Source organism: Microcaecilia unicolor, chromosome 5 (genome assembly GCF_901765095.1).
Source record: "Microcaecilia unicolor chromosome 5, aMicUni1.1, whole genome shotgun sequence".
Lineage (NCBI taxonomy): Eukaryota > Metazoa > Chordata > Amphibia > Gymnophiona > Siphonopidae > Microcaecilia > Microcaecilia unicolor.
In genome coordinates this window covers 222,421,116-222,440,659 of record NC_044035.1, presented here as the reverse complement: position 1 = coordinate 222,440,659, position 19,544 = coordinate 222,421,116, and the positions used below count along the sequence as shown (strand labels likewise).

The following is a 19,544-nucleotide window of genomic DNA, read 5'->3' as shown; positions in this document are numbered from 1 at the left end:
TTCAGATTGCGTTCTCTAGGGAACGCAATCTTAAGGAATTGTTATGTCCAGCTGATATCGTGTCTAGAACGAAAATCAAAGATGGAGCCCACAGTAGGTGTGGATCATGCATGTTTTGTGATATTATGATTGAAAGTGACAATTTTCGAAATCCTGTGGATAATAAAACATATAAATTGAGACATTTCACGACATGTAAATTGGACCACGTGGTTTATTGTTTGAAATGCCCTTGCGATAAAATATACATTGGCAAGACTGACAGGAGCTTGAAGATAAGACTTAGTGAACATAAGTCATGTATAACATCATTGAAATTGGGGGCACCGTTAGTTTCCCATTGTAGAGCATTTAATCACAATTTTGGACATTTTAAATGTCTAGTGATAGATCAAGTGCAGCAACATATTCGTGGTGGAGATCGCAGTAAATTGTTACTACAAGCAGAGAAAAAGATGGATCCACAGACTGAAGTCGTTAGAACCTACGGGTTTGAATTCATCTCTACAATGGGGAGCATTTTTGTAAGAATTTTTGTGAACTTTTGTTAATTTCAGTAATTCATTTTTATGCTCTTATGAGCCCTACAACATGCAGCGTGCACTGTCTCTTTAATAGATTGTCTACAGCTGTTAGTATATTTTCAGGGGGATTAGCCGATCAACGTAGTATGTGAGTGACGTACTCTTCTTTGATTGGATAATTCTGTTTCAAATTCCCCTTCAGAATCAGGTGAGGACGCCGATAATCTTGTAGAACATTGATAATAATAATGACAGTAGGAAGACATGATGTGTGAATGAGGAACAGTCATATTTTAAGTTTGCTATGATGATATGACTGATATTGTGTGTGTTTGAATTCAGTAAAGCATGCCTGGCGTGGAAACCTTGGTGTGAGCGGGTTCCCTGATGAAGATATTCGAAACGGGACCGTAGGAACTGGCACAGTACTGAGATGGAACAGGCGTAGAATTGAAAAAAGAATATGACAAGATAAGTGAATGACTTTACTTTTTTCTAATAAGTGAACAATGTATTTTTAGTTTCACTTAGACATCACAGTCATTCAATTTAGAGGACAACTTTTTTATCTAAAAAAAAAATTTCAATAAAAAGCATAGGAATAAAAAATAAATGTTTGAGGGTTTTTCAGTCGGTGATGACTTTTTCTACATGTTATAAAATTAACACTGATGTGTGAATATAGCTGTAGTAGTTGAGACTTTTCCCTCATTTACACAATAATCACTGCTATTGTAGTTATTAAAAGTATTTCCAACTAATTTCATTGATTGTCCCCTGGTCTTTATACATTTTGAAAGAGTGAAAAACAATTTATTTTTACCCAGTCTACATCACTCAGGATTTTGTAGATATCAATTATATCTCCCCTCAGCCATCTCTTTTCCAATCTGAAGAGTCCTAATGTAAATGGGGTATTAAAAATTTTAAAAATTAATGTGCGTCCCCTTTAAAGGGGCTTACCTAGGCTCTGGGATGGTCACGGTGGCCATTGGCTATCCGGGGCTTGCTCCAGGATCAATGGGCTCATGGGGCTCTTTTTAATGTGCCCCATTTTTTTTTTAAGGACCCCTTTTGGGGTCCGCACGGTTTTCGGGCCATTTTAGCCCATCCGGGAGCTTTCTCATTGGTGGCCAGCATTTTCTGGGCTGCCCCAGGCTTGCTCCAGTGGTTTTGGGTCCCATTTCAGGACCGGAGCAAGTCCTGGGGCTGAAGAGGGACTGGAGAGAGAAGGATTGCCCAAAAATGCAGGTGGCGCAAGTGGCGTGCCGCCATGAATGTGAGGAAGCAGGGGAGAAAGAAAACTGGCCGGCCCCATGTCTGTCTTGCACATGCATGCTGGATCCTGCGGATCCGGCGCATGCACGATAGGGTTCGGAGCTCCAGTAGACCACAAAATGAAGCCTGGGCCTCAATTTTTGAGATGCCCAGCCGGAGTTCCAGGCCATTCACATCTTTTTCCCGCAGAAAACGGAAGGAGCGTTGGGGGGCTACCGGGACAAAGAAGTTAATGGACCCCAGGATGAATGTCAGTGGGTTAAGGTAAGAGGCCCTAGGGCCTTACTTTAATTTAATTTAGTTTAATTTTTGAGTGTTTTGCGGTGTTTTTTGTTGGGCCTTCTCTAAATATTTTAAAATTTTTATTTTTATGGTTGGGGGGTATAGGGTGTCTCTTTAGGTGGTTTTAATGTTAATTTTTAATAGTCTTTTGGGGTATTTTAGGTGTTGAGCATCCTGCGCTGCTCTGATTGCGTATTTTGAAATTCCGACGATGGTGTTTGTGAACGTACATATTGCTTAACATATGTGGAAAATTTGGTAAAATTCTGTTGAATTTTAGTGGTGGTTTTAAGAGAAAATAGTGTAAAATGGTGCCTATTACATAGTAACATAGTAGATGATGACAGAGAAAGACCTGTAAGGTCCATCCAGTCTGCCCAACAAGATAAACTCATATGTGCTACTTTATGTTTATACCTGACTTTGATTTGTATCTGTCATTTTTAGGGCACAGACTGTAGAAGTCTGCCCAGCACTAGCCCCACCGCCCAACCACTAGCCCCGCTAGCTCACCTTTATCCACATGTTTATTCACACCTTCATAGAAATAAAGCAGATTGGTGAAGCAAGACTTTCCTTTGTCTGAACCCATGCTGACTCTGCCTCATAAAACCTTATTTGTCTATGTGTTATATAGTTTTATTCTTTATAATAGTTACCAATGAAGTCAGGCTGTAATCTCCCAGATCACACCTGGAAACCTTTTTAAAAATCAGTATTACATTGGCCTCCCTCCAATCTTCAGGTACTATGGACAATTTTAATGACAAATTACAGATCACTAACAGCAGATCAGCATTTTCATGTTTGAGTTCTTTCAGTACCCTGGGGTGTATGCCATCCAATCCAGGTGATGTATCATTCTTTAACCTGTCAATTTGGCTCAGTATGTCTTCATTTGGATTTTACTGGCTTTTTCTCCAGTCTTAGCCAGGAAGAAAAGAGAGAGAGGTCTCTTTGCTAAGGCCCTGTAAAACAGTTATATTTGATAACTTGTGAGCAGCTATATGTCCTGATCTTCCCATGTACTGTTTACATACAATTGTTTAGTTAGTTTTAAAATTGATCAATATTTCAGTTACCTGTTATTGTTTGCTGATTGCACTTTTTACGTTTCACTGTTCAAGTCTGACAATAAACAATATTTAGTTTGTTGACTCTGCCTGTCTGAACTGATAAAGAAACCTGGTGGTTTGTGTGTTGGGTCTGTGAGTGCTTTCTGGAAACTGTGGGGCCACTGGGAATGTGGCCTCCAGTAACCTAGAAATCACTGGGGATAATTTGAGAGTTTGAGACTCACCCAGAGGCGGTTGTGACCCAGTCAGTGGGAGGAGGGTACTAGTGTAGAGCACAAGCAGCAGATGCAGGCGGACCTGAGCTGTACTGGGGATAGCTCCTCTAAGTGGCCGAGGGTAACCCCTGGAGGGTGACTAGGCATTTCGTCACATGCGGTGAAATAATTCTGCACTCGATATAAGAGTGGGACTTGAAGGTGATTATTTCTGACAATATTAAGGTGACCAAACAGGTAGAAAAGTCAAATGTCAAAGCTAGACAGATGTTTAGGTGAACAGGGAGAGGAATGGGTAGCAGAAAAAAAGGAGGTAATAACGCCTCTTGATATGTCTCTAGTGAGTCCTCATTTTGAGTACTGTGTACAATTCTGGAGACCATACCTTCAAAAAGATATAAACAGGATAGAGCTGGTTTAGAGGGTGACACTAAAATGGTCAGTGATCTCTCCCATAATGCATATAGGGACAGATTGATAGACATCAATTTGAACGTTAAGAATAGCCATACTGGGTCAGTCGAATGGTTCATCTGGCCCAGTATGGCCTAGTATCCTGTTTCCAACAGTAGCCAATCCAGGTCACAAGTACCTTGTAGAAACCCAAATAGTAGCAACATTCCATGCTACCAATCCCAGGGCAAGCAGTGGAAGAAAGATGACAAAAAAGAGAGATGATTGAGAAATGTAAATATTTCTGTGGCATAAATCTACAGAAGACAAGTCTCTTTCAAATGAAAGGAAACTCTGGAATGAGAGGGCATAAGAGGAAGCTAAAAGGGGATAGACTCAGAAGTAATTTAATGAAATACTTCTTTATAGAAAGGGTGGTGGATATATGGAATGACCTCTTGGTGAAAATATTAGAGAGGACTGTATCTGATCTCAAAAAGTGTGTAAGAGGTATGTGAAAGCTCTTAGGGGGGGGCAGAAGAAACAGTGGATGATTTGGATGGACAGTTTGGATATGCCATATGGCCTTTATCTGCCATCATTTTCTATGTTTCTATGACTGTTATTTTCTCTGCAAAATGCATCATTTACTGGACCTCATTGTTGCTAATGTTTTTTCAGCACTTGATAAACTATGTAGTTATAATTTTGGCCCTGTTTAGATTATGGTTCAAGAATTTTAGTTTCTGGCACTGAAACAAACAAAGCTCCAATCCAGCTCATTATTCTCCTTATCAGTATGAACAAACCATTTAAAGTGAAACAAGTAAGCTATTGTAATTCTTTGTTGTAATACAGGCAAAGTAATATAACTAGTCCAAAGTGGCCCCTAAGTAAATGTCAGGGTGGGGTTTATTTAATAATTAGGAAAGTATAAAATGAACCACCCTCTACCCCAAACTCTATCCCAGACCTCAGCTGTGCACAGATAACAGAAGACTGAGTACCAGAATGGCATCTCAATTCTTTCCACTGCTGCTGGTTGCACTGGTGTTAGGGTCCTATTGTTTGGCTGAAGGAAAGCAGGATTCACGTGAGTGCTTCAATTTTAGATTTAAATTGATAAAAGGCCCCATAAGTGAGTTTATTTCAGGAACAGATGGGAGAATAAACTTAGACAATACTGTTGATTTGTGATATATCAAAATGAAAGTTTAAAATTTTGTATAGCCACATAAGCACTTTTCTCCATAATCATCTTATAGTCCATAAAAAATAGGCCTTTGAAACAGTTAAGTTAAAATGCAGTATAAGAGGTTTCAGCAATAAAAGATTATCTGACATTTTTCAGTGAAATGTTACTCACTGAATCCTTGTTGTGTGCCATGAGCACTCTAGAGGCCCTGTTTACTATGGTGCTCTAGCATTTTTAGCAGGACCTAATGCTAGAGACACCCATATATTCCTATGAATGTCTCCAGCATTAGCACACAGTAAATTTAAATATCAGTGCGCCTATAGCATGGCTTAGTAAACAGGGCCCTACGTCCCTTTAGGTCCCTGCAGAGCTGGCAGAGGTAGTGTGGAGCCCACAACAGCTCCCTAACAAGCAATACAGATGTCAAGAGTTTAGCTGAGTGCACAGCACATAAAGAAATGACCCCAAACTTGAAAAGAAAATTATGTATTTCCTTGAATTGTTATTAATTTTATATCAAAGTACAGATTATTTGCACAATAACAATAAGAAAAATTAGAAAACTATTAATAACAATAATAATGATAGAAATAAGTGTACCAGAGGCATTTGAGACAAAGGCAGTATATAACAATGTAATATTATAATTAATTTAGTTAGTGTTTTGAAGATAACATTCAAGAGGGGACCAAATTAGACATATACAGATCCCATTTTTTTCAGCTATGGACAGTTCAAATATCATTTTGTAATGCAAAAATAGTATGTATCATAGATGGGCTCATTTTCAAAACAAAAAATGTTCAAAATATATCATAAGGTGGCAGAAGGATATTTTTCTCTCAAAAATATCCAAGTTGTGGTTTTTGACTCTCCGATTTTAGCTGTTTTTCTCCACACTTCGTCCAAATTTCTAGGTATGTGTTGGGGGTGTGTTTTGGGTAGGACATGGACAGCAGCAAAAGATAGACATTTTTCTGCAACAATGAAACAAAACAAAAATGTCTGGGGCCAAAATTAAGACAATTTGGCTAGACCTGTTTCTCTCATGAATAAGTAACCAAAAGATGCCCTAAATGAGCACTGTAGGGATTAAGGCATAACACACCCTTGCTTTTCCTGTGGTCACAGACCCCCTACCATTCCTCTAAGATGTGACAGTGACAGTACCTACCAGGCTCTAGAACAGCTTGACCAATCTTATTATAGCAGCAGGCAGGCCCAAGGAGTAACCTAGTGGTCAGTACAGTGGACTGTAGAGAAGGGGACCCAGGCCCATATCCCATTCTAACTGGTACACTTCTGGTGGAATATGTGAGCCCTCCAAAAACCACAAAATACCTACTGTATCTTCATATATGTGACACCTGCAAGCTTGAGGGCTTTTGTAGTGGTGTACTTTCCATCGCAGGGACGACCAAAGTTCCCGGGGGCATGTCGGAGGTGTAGCGCAGGTGGGACTGGGACGTGCCTAACACATGGGCGTCCTTGACCCATACTGGGAAAAAAGGGCATCCCAGACGAGCATTTGGATGACTTTACCTGGTCCTGTTTTTCTTACGACCAAGCCACAAAAAGGTGCCCGAACTGACCAGATGACCACCGAAAATCAGAAACGACCAAGTCTAGGGATGACCATCTCTAAGGATAACCTGAACTGAGGAACTGAGTTCAATTCCTACTTCAGGCACAGGCAGCTCCTTGTGACTCTGGGCAAGTCACTTAACCCTCCATTGCCCCGTGTAAGCCGCATTGAGCCTGCCATGAGTGGGAAAGAGTGGGGTACAAATGTAACAAATAAATAAATAAATACATTTCAAGATTTGGGCGTCCCCAACCGTATTATCGAAACTAAAGATGGGCATCCATCTTGTTTGGATAATACAGATTTCCCTGCCCCTCCATGGGATGTTTTGCGAGGATGTCCTCAGCAAAACTTGGGCATCCCTTTCGATTATGCCCCTCTTTGTCTTTCAAAACCATATTGTTCTCTTGTTTTCTCTTACCTCACTTACTTTCCTGACTCCTAAATTATAAGGATCAACCACCAAAGGATCTGCTACGAGCAAGACAAATCAGAAAGGAGAAGTAGCATGATCAACAAGACTGTTCCAAAAAGCAAAGGAGACGAGATGAAAAATATACACTATATTCCGTATTAAAAGGTTGACTCCAGGAGTCTAGAAATGACAATGGAAACTGATAAATGCACATACATAAAAATCTGTAGCACATAAGATATCTCTATAAACAGAAAAATATAAATGTGTGTGTATATACATATACACACATATATATACACACACACACATTTATATTTTTCTGTTTATAGATATATCTTATTTATGTGCTATATATATTGTATAAACAGAAAAATACATAAATAGAAAAATGCACATTTGCTTCCCTTTCTCTTTCAACAATCATATATTGCTCTCTTTTCTTTTACTTTCCAGCTTCCTAAATTATAAGACACTGGAAACAAAACTACTGTAAGCTAAAGAAAAGCAGCAACAGAAACAGAATTAATGATATCTTGGGAATAGGATATTTATATCCTTTTGTTTCAAGCTGCTGTATAATGCTGATGTCCTCTTATCAGTTCCAAGATATAATTACACCTGACAGCTGATAAATTAATATTATTTTGTGCTGTTAATCAACATAAAACTTTGAGCCTGAATCTCAAAACCCTGTAGCAATGTGGTCATACCTGAGAACACAGAGTAGAAATGACTGGGAGCTCAGTTACTGTAAATGGCATGAACCAAATGTGAGGTCCATAGATCACGTAATGCATTCCGGGACTATTGGACATCACTTTAATAAACCCATACCAAACATGACCATGTCATGTTTAAAACCTGACTTTTTCCTTCCTTCCTTCCTACCTTCCTTCCCCTTTGGCAGTCAGATCATAAAAACCTAAGCATGGCTATATTAGAACAGTTTCTGATTATCTCAGAAACAAGCAGTAGATTTTCCCAAGCCCATCTTAATAACAGCTTAATGACTTTTCTTTTAGAAAATTGGCTACAACTTTATAAACCTTTCCAAGCTAACTATTTTTACCACATTCTTTGGCAACAAATTCCAGAGTTTTAGTATATGTTGAGTGAAGAAATATTTTCATCGATTTGTTTTAAGATTTACTACTTAATAAATTAATTGCATATCTCCTAGTCCTTATATTTTTGGAAAGAGTAAATAAGTGATTCACATCTGCCTGTTCCACTCCACTGAGTGTTTTATAGATCTCTATCATATCTCTCTTCAGCTGTCTCTTCTCCAAGCTGAAGAGCCCTAGCCACTTTAGACTTTCTTCATGGGGAAGTCATACCATCCCCTTTATCATTTTTGTTGCCCTTCTCTGTGCCTTTTCTAATTCTACTATATCTTTTTTGAGATGTGGTTACCAGAATTGAACATAATATTTGAGGTGTGGTTGCACCATGGACCAATACAAAGGCATTATAATATTCTCAATTGTGTTCTCCGTTCCTTTCCTAATAATTTCTAACATTCTGTTTGCTTTTTTAGCCACTGCTGCACATTGAGCAGAGGGTTTCAATGTATCATCAACAATGACACCTAGATCCTTTTCCTGGGTGGTGACTCCTAACTTGAAGCCTTGCATCATGTATCTATAGTTTGAATTCCTCTTTCTTACATACATTACTTTGCACATGCTCACATTAAATGTCATCTGCCATTTGGATGCCCAGTCTCCCAGTCTCTTAAGGTCCTACAGCAATATTTCACAACCCTCTTGTGATTTAACAACTTTGAATAACATGTATAGAATGTTTGTACGTTTGGGAAGCTTGCCAGGAGCCCTTGGCCTGGATTGGCTGCTGTCGTGGACAGGATGCTGGGCTCGATGGACCCTTGGTCTTTTCCCAGACTGGCATTACTTATGTACTTATATGTCATCAACAAAATTAATCATCTCACTCATTTTTCTCATTTCACGATCATTTATAAATATGTTAAAAAGCAGCCATCCCAGCATAAACCCCACTATCCACCCTTGTCCATTGAGAATATTGAGCATTTAACCCTACTCCATGTTTTGTATCTTTTAAACAGTTCTTAATTCACAATAGGACAATGACAATGACAGAAGACTGGCACTGTGAGGATATAATAAGTGTTCACACCCAGTCTCTCCAGCTGCACCTCCTTCCCCTTCCATATATTGTGATTACAAAGTAAGTAGACCATGGACACAAAGCAGCTAAAAGATAAGATAACAATACATTTGACGGTCAGTATTTAGCCAATGGTATTTAGCGTGTTTTCAAAAGCTGACCATCACCTACTAAGTTAGACCCGGATATTCAATGATGTGTCCCGTCCGGGCAGGCATTCAATATCTGAGTGTAACCAGACTGCTGCTCGCCACTCGCACATGTGTGGGTCTTGGCTGAATATCAGATAGAACTCACATATTTATCCCCCCCCCCCTAGCTGATTCTGACCCCCTCCCAAAAAAAGGTACATCATCCAGAGTTTGATTACATGTTGAGTGAAGAAATATGTTCATCGATTTGTTTTAAGATTTACTACTTAATAAATTCATTGCAAATATCCTAGTCCTTATATATTTTGAAAGAGTAAACAAGTGATTCACATCTACCCATTCCACTCCACTGAGTGTTTTATAGACCTCTATCATATCTCTCTTCAGTAGTCTCTTCAAGCTGACGAACCCTAGGCCCTTTAGACTTTCTTCATGGGGAAGTCATATCGTCCCCGTTATCATTTTTGTTGCCCTTCTCTGTGCCTTTTCTAATTCTGCTACATCTTTTTTTGAGATGCGGTTACCAGAATTGCACATAATATTTGAGGAGTGGTTGCACCATGGACCAATACAAAGCCATTATAATAATCTCAATTGTGTTCTCCGTTCCTTTCCTAAGAATTTCTAACATTCTGTTTGCTTTCTTAGCTACTGCTGCACACTGAGCAGAGGGTTTCAATGTATCAACAATGACACCTAGATCCTTTTCCTTGGTGGTTACTCATAATGTGGTTAGAGCACGGGTCTTGTAATCCAGAGGTGGCCAGTTGAAATCCCACTGGTACTACTGAAAAACCTGAGCAAAAGTACTTTTGATTTAGGATGTCCCTGACGAGCACTTCGATTTTTTTGGGGGGGTGGGATTGGTGACCACTGGGGGAGTAAGGGGAGGTCATCCCCGATTCCCTCCGGTGGTCATTTGGTCAGTTGGGGCTCCTTTTTGAAGCACCATGGACCAATACAAAGGCATTATAGTTATCTCAATTGTGTTCTCCGTTCCTTTCCTAATAATTTCAAACATTCTGTTTGCTTTCTTAGCTACTGCTGCACCTAGATCCTTATCCTGGGTGGTGACTCATAATGTGGAGCCTTGCATCATGTATCTATAGTTTGAATTCCCCTTTCTTGCATACATTACTTTGCACTTGCGGGAGGATTGTGAAAAATTACAAGCGGACCTTACGAGATTGGGAGACTGGGTGTCTAAATGGCAGATGACGTTTAATGTGAGCAAGTGCAAAGTGATGCATGTGGGAAAGAGGAACCCGAATTATAGCTATGTCATGCAAGGTTCCACGTTAGGAGTCATGGACCAAGAAAGGGATCTAGGTGTCGTTGTTGATGATACATTGAAACCTTCTACTCAGTGTGCAGCTGCGGCTAAGGAAGCAAATAGAATGTTAAGTATTATTAGGAAAGGAATGGAAAACAAAAATAAGGATGTTATAATGCCTTTGTATCGCTCCATGGTGTGACCGCACCTCGAATATTGTGTTCAATTCTGGTCACCGCATTTCAAAAAAGATATAGTGGAATTAGAAAAGGTGCAGAGAAGGGCGACGAAAATGATAAAGGGGATGGGACGACTTCCCTATGAGGAAAGGCTAAAGTGGCTACAGCTCTTCAGCTTGGAGAAAACGCAGCTGAGGGGAGATATGATAGAGGTCTACCAAAATAATGAATGGAGTTGAACGGGTAGATGTGAAGCGTCTGTTCACGCTTTCCAAAAATGCTAGGACTAGGGGACATGCGATGAAGCTACAATGTAGTAAATTTAAAACGAATCAGAGAAAAATTTTCTTCACTCAACATGTAATTAAATTCTTGAATTCATTGCCAGAGAATGTGGTAAAGACGGCTAGCTTAGCGTAGTTTAAAAAAGGTTTGGATGGCTTCCTAAAGGAAAAGTCCATAGACCATTATTAAATGGACTTGGGGAAAATCCACTATTTCTGGGATAAGCATTATAAAATGTTTTGTACATTTTTGGGATCTTGCCGGGTATCTGTGACCTGGATTGGCCACTGTTGGAAACAAGATGCTGGGCTCGATGGACCTTTGGTCTTTCTCAGTATGGCAATACTTATGTACTGGGGCAGACTTCTACGGTCTGTACCCTGAGAAAGGCAAGGACAAATCAAACTCGGGTATACATATAAAGTATCGCATACCATGTAAAATGAGTTTATCTTGTTGGGCAGACTGGATGGACTGTACAGGTCTTTATCTGCCGTCATTTACTATGTATGTTTAGATGTGCCTCAAGGACTGAGTTGAGAAGCAGTGACTTAGTGGCTGACTTAGGGTGCATATTAGCTGGATTCTGGAAGGAGCCAATGTTGGTTTCCCCTTGCGGAGATCTGTTGCTACAGAGGCTGAGTTGGGGGATGAGCCATTTAAACAGAACACTCCCCAGCTAGTTGTAAATGAAAGCTTGTAGTGCTATAGCCCAATAGAGGCTGCTTCTAATTGAGCTGAAGACCAAAATGAGCAAGAGAAAGAATAATTGACATTAAAAAAATGATGTGCAATGAGTTGTATCTGGACCCAGAAGTTCTTAATTACAATAAATATTGGTTGCTAATCTCTGCAAATTCAAAATTCTTACAGTTGTCTTCAAGGCCTTGGTGCCCCCTCACATACATTGTGTTCTTCACAACAAGAAGTTCTTTCCCTGCTTCTTCTGCCAGACTTCGCCTAGGGATCTCTTGTGACTGTGCCTTCTGCTACCTTGGGCATCATCTAAGGAACTCCCCTTTCTTTAGATATTAGACAGGAACCATCTGTCCCCAAATTCAAGAACCAGAACAAATCTTGGCTTTTTTCGCTCACTTATGGTTAACCTCTCCCTTTTTCTTTGCCTTCCAGTGTGGACAGCCTTCGCTGCAATCTTCTCCCTCACTACTTCTCTTGCCTGTCATCCTCTGCTCCCCATCTAGCTCTGTCTTCCTCACAGCATGGATAGTTCTTTCTACTATCTCTACTTCCTATCAATGCTCCCCTGTTTTTGAGTTTCCCTTTAATTTCCCTTAAAGCTATGTAAACTGCTTAGCAGCTCTTTTGTGTGATTGGTGGCATATCAAGCCATTGTAAATAAATAAAATATTAATACTTTTTAAATTTTGTAGAGTTTATTTCATTCTGCTATCCTGATAAAAATATGAATATCTATTGTAAGATATTTAGGAGCATATCAGACATATGCCTGTCTGGAATGGTTTAGCTGTAGGTGATTCTATCTAAAAGCTGGAAATGGATTAGGCATCCTCTTAATGACCCTTTTAGATTTGACTTTCTGTAATTCAGTGATCCAACTGTACATAAAGATCAGTAGTTTGAGTGACTGCAACTTATTTATTTGCAATATAGTTATATGTCAGATTTTAAGAACTGATAACAGCTGTGCCATAAAGGCCTAAAATATGAATTTCATTTCTGAAGCTCCTTCTTTTTTTTTCTTAGTAAATGAATTCTGTTGACTTGAATAAATCTTAAACTGTTTTGAATATTGCAGAACTTGACACTAAGTCTGAAGACACATCAGAAGATGAGGAACACAAGCACTGTACAAAATTGGTGTGCGTTTTAGGAGCATGCCTCTGTATAAAGGTAATATGCCAGTGTGATGTGTCCTTTGAATATACATTTATATTCAGGAATGTATCTAATTGACTTGAATTTTTCTAGAGGAATTTGGGAGCTTTTTTCCAGTTTAGTGGATTCTGTACTCAAAACCCCATTGACAAAACTAATAGAGAGATGCTTAGTTCTGAAATCATTGCTAATTTTCTTGCCTAGTCCTAACTCTGCTCATGTTGTCAAGTACTTTTTATGCACCTAAATTTACATGTCTAGGGGAAATAGGTTCACCTCTAGTCAGTGTTCAAAAGGGCCGATTTAGAAGCATCTAATCATCTAGTTTATTTTAATTGATCTAAAAGATAATAGGAAGATTAAAGTGTGAATAGGTGATGTTATCAGTTTACACACAATAAATCAAAGTCAGTGCATTGGCCAATCAACTGAAAATGCTCACCTGGTTGAACAAATAACTCAAAAGAGGTCCTGAGCACCTCTTGCTTCAAACTCCTTTAGCTCTGCCTCCGTGTTTCTCATGACATCTCTGTTTTACTATCCTGCTTATTTTCGAAGGAGAAGGGCGGCCATCTTCCGACACAAATCATTTCCCATGTTGTTTGCAGCATTATTCATTTTTATTTTGTGTTGGTTGTAGAGGATGCACTATTTGTAAAGAGGGTGCACTATTTTCTAATAATGTTCTCAACTGTGCACTAATTCACACATATGTTAAGGTTCAAGTATGCACACATTATTTGCAAAGAGACCACACTCTTTCTGAAATAGCGCACACTACTATCAGCATATAAACAAATACAAATTGTCTTTTTTCTGCTCATTTTCATTTAACATGCATCGACATGGGATATGTTGTTGATATTTTAGTACCACCCCCTCTTTATTTCTTTATACTCATGTTACTTATATGTTTACTACTATATTGTGTATTTGTATTTTACCGAACCGGAGCCTGCCTCTACGGTATTGTGTAAACCACATTGAGCCTGCAACTAAGTGGGAAAATGTGGGGTATAAATGTGTTAAATAAATAAATAAATATTCATAAGTCATTGTTTTACAATATCTTAAAAAGCAACAGAATTATGTTAGGAGATCTAGTTCATCTTCAATGCAGTGATAGCACTCAAAAAGCATACTACTGCATCAATGATTTATGCTTTACCTGCTTTGACAAGGGTTATAATGAAAGGGCTAGTTCAGCTTCTACACATTCATAACACCTGTGAAAGGTACTTCTGCATGAGTTTTTTAAAAGATTTTTGGGATAAGCAGTTTTTCCACTACACAAAGGATAAACTTCAATGAGGGACCTCAGACAGAAGATGTTACATGACATATTCCATATTCTCCCAATCAAATATTGGCAGCCAAGCCCTGGAGATAGCATGTTTCTATGTGCCACATGGTACTGTGTCAATTGTACAGAGACAATCTTTATACAGTACTATCATCATCTTCTAAATTGCTATAACCAAAACAGCCAGTCATAGTTACCCCTTTTGTCACTAGTAATTCTCTTATTTTCACAGGACGATCATAAAGAGCACATTGAAGAATGACTGATGCATCCATCATGTTAGAAGTCCTCTCAATCCTCTGGAGATCTGAAGAGAAGCTAAAATTCCCTGATCAAGAAGTTAAAAAATAAACATAAATTAAATCAAAATCACAATAAAATTATTTGCAGCAAGTCACTTATGCTTCCTTTATATTCATTTGAAAATAGCTTGTAGAATATATAGTAAAATAAAGTTATTCTGTTCAGCTGTTTAAATTTTGGGGCTTACAGGATCACCAGTGGGACAACTCAAGTGTAACATAAGAGGGGAATAACCGAATGGCGCCGGTGAAATACATGGCCGGCGATGTATTTTGGCGGCGCCGCAAACAGCTGGCCAGACCTGTATTTTCGAAAAAGATGGCCGTCCATCTTTTGTTTCGATAATACGGGTCCGACCAGCCAAATACCTTGGATTTGGCCGGGGTTTGAAATGGCCGGCTTCATTTTTTAGCGATAATGGAAAGTTATGTCGGCCATCTCAAACCCCGGCCAAATTCAAGGCATTTGGCCATGGGAGGAACCATCATTTTTAGTGCACTGGCCCCCCTGACATGCCAGGACACCAACCAGCCACCTTAGGGGTCACTGCGGTGGACTTCAGAAAAGCTTCCACGTGCATAGCTCCCTTACTTTGGGAACTGAGCCCTCCCCCAACCCACTACCCACAAATGTACTGCACCCACTAAACTTGCTCCAGGGACCTGCATACAGCCTCTAGGACTTATTGCTGCTGTATAACTTTGGCACACCAGTTCACACCTGAAGACTAATCTCTCTGAAAAAGTCCTTTCTTGAAATAACCACGTTTACTCACAGTTAACTGCAGATCAGAGGTTGTGCCCCACTGGCACAGAGTCCCCTGGTACTAAGATTAGCAGTAGGTCAGAGCTGGCACAATGGTGTACAATGCCCTCTTTCAGCACCATTCAAGGTAAGAACTACGTTCTCTAACGTGGGTATGCTAATGTGACTCTGCAGGGCACCTAACAGAAAAGGTGTCACACTCACCCGAGAGCCACATCGCAAGCAGGGAAAGGCTGTCAGAGGATACAACACATTCTGCTGTCATGGAGGTGGGTACGGCATTTGAGGCTGGCATACAGGCTGGCAAAAAAGGTTTTTAGTTTTATTTTATTAGTATGGAAGGGGGTTGGTGACCACTGGGGGAGTATGGGGAGGTCATCCCACATTCCCTCAATCTGGTCAATTGGGGCACCTTTTTGAGGCTTGGTCGTGAAAATAAAAGAACCAAGTAAACCCGGCGAAATACTGCTTAACACTGCTTTTTTTTTTCCTTATCAGCGAAAGCCAGCCATCTGGTAGCCACGCCCATGCCCGCCCATGTCCCGCCTTCACTAATCTACCGACACGCCCCCTTGAACTTTCGCCAGTGACGCGACGGGAGAGCGGCGATGCTGTCAAAAATGCCGCTTTTGATTATACTGATTTCGCCGCTTTTAAGAAATCGCTGGCCATCTCCCGATTTGTGTCGGAAGATGGCCGGCGATCACTTTCGATTATAAGCTGGATAGTAACATAGTAGATGACGGCAGAAAAAGACCTGCACGGTCCATCTAGTCTGCCCAACAAGATAAATTCATATGTGCTACTTTTTATTTGTACCTGTCCTCTTCAGGGCACAGACCGTATAAGTCTGCCCAGCACTATCCCCGCCTCCCAACTACCAGTCCCACCTCCCACCACCAGCTCTGGCACAGACCATATAAGTCTGCCTAGCACTATCTCCGCCTCCCAACCACCAGCCCCGCCTCCCACCACCGGCTCTGGAACAGACCGTATAAGTCTGCCCAGCACTATCCCCGCCTCCCAACTACCAGTCCCGCCTCCCACCACCAGCTCTGGCACAGACCGTATAAGTCTGCCTAGCACTATTTCCGCCTCCCAACCACTAGCCCTGCCTCCCACCACCGGCTCTGCCACCTAAACTCGGCTAAGCTCCCAAGGATACATTCCTTCTGAACAGGATTCCTTTATGTTTATCCCACACATGTTTGAATTCTGTTACCGTTTTCATCTCCACCACCTCCCGCGGGAGGGCATTCCAAGTATCCACCACTCTCTCCATGAAAAAGTACTTCCTGACATTTTTCCTGAGTCTGCCCCCCTTCAATCTCATTTCATGTCCTCTCGTTCTACCGCCTTCGCATCTCCGGAAAAGATTTGTTTGCGGATTAATACCTTTCAAATATTTGAACATCTGTGTCATATCACCCATGTTTCTCCTTTCCTCCAGAGTATACATGTTCAGGTCCGCAAGTCTCCCCTCATACGTCTTGTAACGCAAATCCCATACCATTCTTGTAGCTTTCCTTTGCACTGCTTCAATTCTTTTTACATCCTTCGCAAGATACGGCTTCCAAAAATGAACACAATACTCCAGGTGGGGCCTCACCAATGACTTGTACAGGGGCATCAACACCTCCTTTCTTCTGCTGGTCACAACTCTCTCTATACAGCCTAGCAACCTTCTTGCTACGGCCACCGCCTTGTCACACTGTTTCGTTGCCTTCAGATCCTCAGATACTATCACCCCAAGATCCCTCTCCCCATCCGTACCTATCAGACTCTCACCACTTAACACATACGTCTCCCGTGGATTTCTCTTCTCTAAGTGCATCACTTTGCATTTCTTCGCATTGAATTTTAATTGCCAAACCTTAGACCATTCTTCAAGCTTCTGCAGATCCTTTTTCATGTTTTCCACTCCCTCCCGGGTGTCCATTCTGTTACAAATCTTAGTATCGTCCGCAAATAGGCAAACTTTACCTTCTAACCCTTTGGCAATGTCACTCACAAATATATTGAACAGAATCGGCCCCAGCACCGATCCTTGAGGCACTCCACTACTCACCTTACCCTCCTCCGAGCGAATTCCATTAACCACCACCTTCTGGCGTCTGTCCGTCAACCAGTTCCTAATCCAGTTCACCACTTCGGGTCCTATCTTCAGCCCATCCAGTTTATTTAAGAGTCTCCTGTAGGGAACTGTGTCAAAAGCTTTGCTGAAATCTAAGTAGATTACATCTACAGCTCGTCCCTGATTTAATTCTCCTGTCACCCAATCAAAGAATTCAATGAGATTCGTTTGGCACGATTTCCCTTTGGTAAAACCATGTTGTCTCGGATCTTGCAACTTATTGGCTTCCAGGAAATTCACTATCCTTTCCTTCAGCATCGCTTCCATTACCTTTCCAATAACTGAAGTGAGGCTTACTGGCCTGTAGTTTCCAGCTTCTTCCCTATCACCACTTTTGTGAAGAGGGACCACATCCGCCGTTCTCCAGTCCCTCGGAACCTCTCCCATCTGCAAGGATTTATTAAACAAATCTTTAAGAGGACCCATCAGAACCTCCCTGAGCTCCTTCAATATACTGGGGTGGATCCCGTCCGGTCCCATGACTTTGTCCACCTTTAGCTTTTCAAGTTGTTCATGAAAGGCTTCAATATGAGATGGAAAATGTAGTATGTGCACTATTTTCACAGCAGTAGGAAAGCACAATTGAAATACATTTATACAGGTAAATAAGAATTTACCAAAGTAGCATGACTGAATAAAAAATGCCTCCTCAAATGTGGCTAAGCCCTTGCACAGTGTCCCTCTGTAGACATGTTTAAATTAGGGAGGAAAATAGTGTTCATACATGAAATTTCAAAAGCTACATGTGCTTTTTTGCTTCTCTTTGGTCATGCACATTAATTACAAGTCCAAAGTACATGGACATATTTACCCCTCGTTAACTAAAACACACTAGCGGCTGCAGTGTGCTAATGCTGACACAGCTCATTCACTTTGAATGGGCTGTGTCGGCATTGCCATGCGGCAGCCATTAGTGCAGCTTAATAAACAGGGGGGTTAGTATGCATATTTTGTACCTGTTCCCTTTGAGAAACGGTGCAATATCTGTTGGCTATCAATTTACTTTTCACACTATAGACCACCGGGGGTTCTCAACCCAGTCCTCGGGATACACTTAGCCAGTCAGGTATTCAGGATATCCACAATAAATATGCACGCTGTACTACCTTTCATTCTATGCAAATCTATTTCTTAGATATTCATTGTGGCAGAGTTAGTCTCTCAGCATTCCTGTCACCCTGATTCCAACCAAGCAGAGAGATACCAGAATGGGGAAGAGGGAAGGGGAGAGGAAGGAGGAGAAGCCAGGAGAGTTTCTTTAGCAACTCTGCTAGAACTAGGGCAGTACTTCTTAAGTGGTGTGCCACAGAAGAAGATTTTGCCCTTCTTCTGATGCATGTTCAGTAATGGGCTGCTTTGCCAATTTCTAAGGACTCACTGCCATTATACAGCTGCTTCTGTACTGACACTGATACAACATAGTAACATAGTAGATGACAGCAGAAAAAGACCTGCACGGTCCATCCAGTCCGCCCAACAAGATAAACTCATATGTGCTACTTTATGTGTATACCTGATCTTGATTTCTATCTGCCATTTTCAGGGCACAGACCGTAGAAGTCTGCCCAGTACTAGCCCCGCCTCCCAACCACTAACCCTGCCTCCCATCACTGGTGCTGCCACCCAATATCCGCTAAGCTTCTAAGGATCCATTCCTTCTGAACAGGATTCCTTTATGTTTATGCCACGCATTTTTGAATTCCGTTACCGTTTCCATCTCCACCACCTCCCACAGGAGGGCATTCCAAGTATCCATCACTCTCTCCATGAAAAAAATACTTCCTGACATTTTTCTTGAGTCTGCCCCCCTTCAATCTCATTTCATGTCCTCTAGTTCTACCACCTTCCCATCTCCGGAAAAGGTTTGTTTGTGGATTAATACCTTTCAAATATTTGAACGTCTGTATCATATAACCCCTGTTTCTCCTTTCCTCCAGGGTATACATGTTCAGGTCAGCAAGTCTTTCCTCATACGCCTTGTAACACAAATCCCATACCATTTTTGTAGCTTTTCTTTGCACCAATTCTTTTTACATCCTTAGCAAGATACGGCCTCCAAAACTGAACACAATACTCCAAGTGGGGCCTCACCAACGACTTGTACAGGGGCATCAACCAGGGGCGTAGCCAGACACCCAATTTTGGGTAGGCCTGGGCCCAAGATGGGTGGGCAGAA

General features: G+C 40.9%; 1 long non-coding RNA gene across 1 annotated transcript; it reads left to right on the top strand.

The window, feature by feature from the left end:
- The first annotated feature begins 4,736 nt into the window (after positions 1-4,736).
- Positions 4,737-14,541, top strand: LOC115470551. Its single transcript, XR_003942218.1, has 3 exons — positions 4,737-4,861; positions 12,784-12,878; positions 14,399-14,541. It is a non-coding gene; the product is annotated as an uncharacterized LOC115470551 (long non-coding RNA).
- Positions 14,542-19,544: the final 5,003 nt, after the last annotated feature.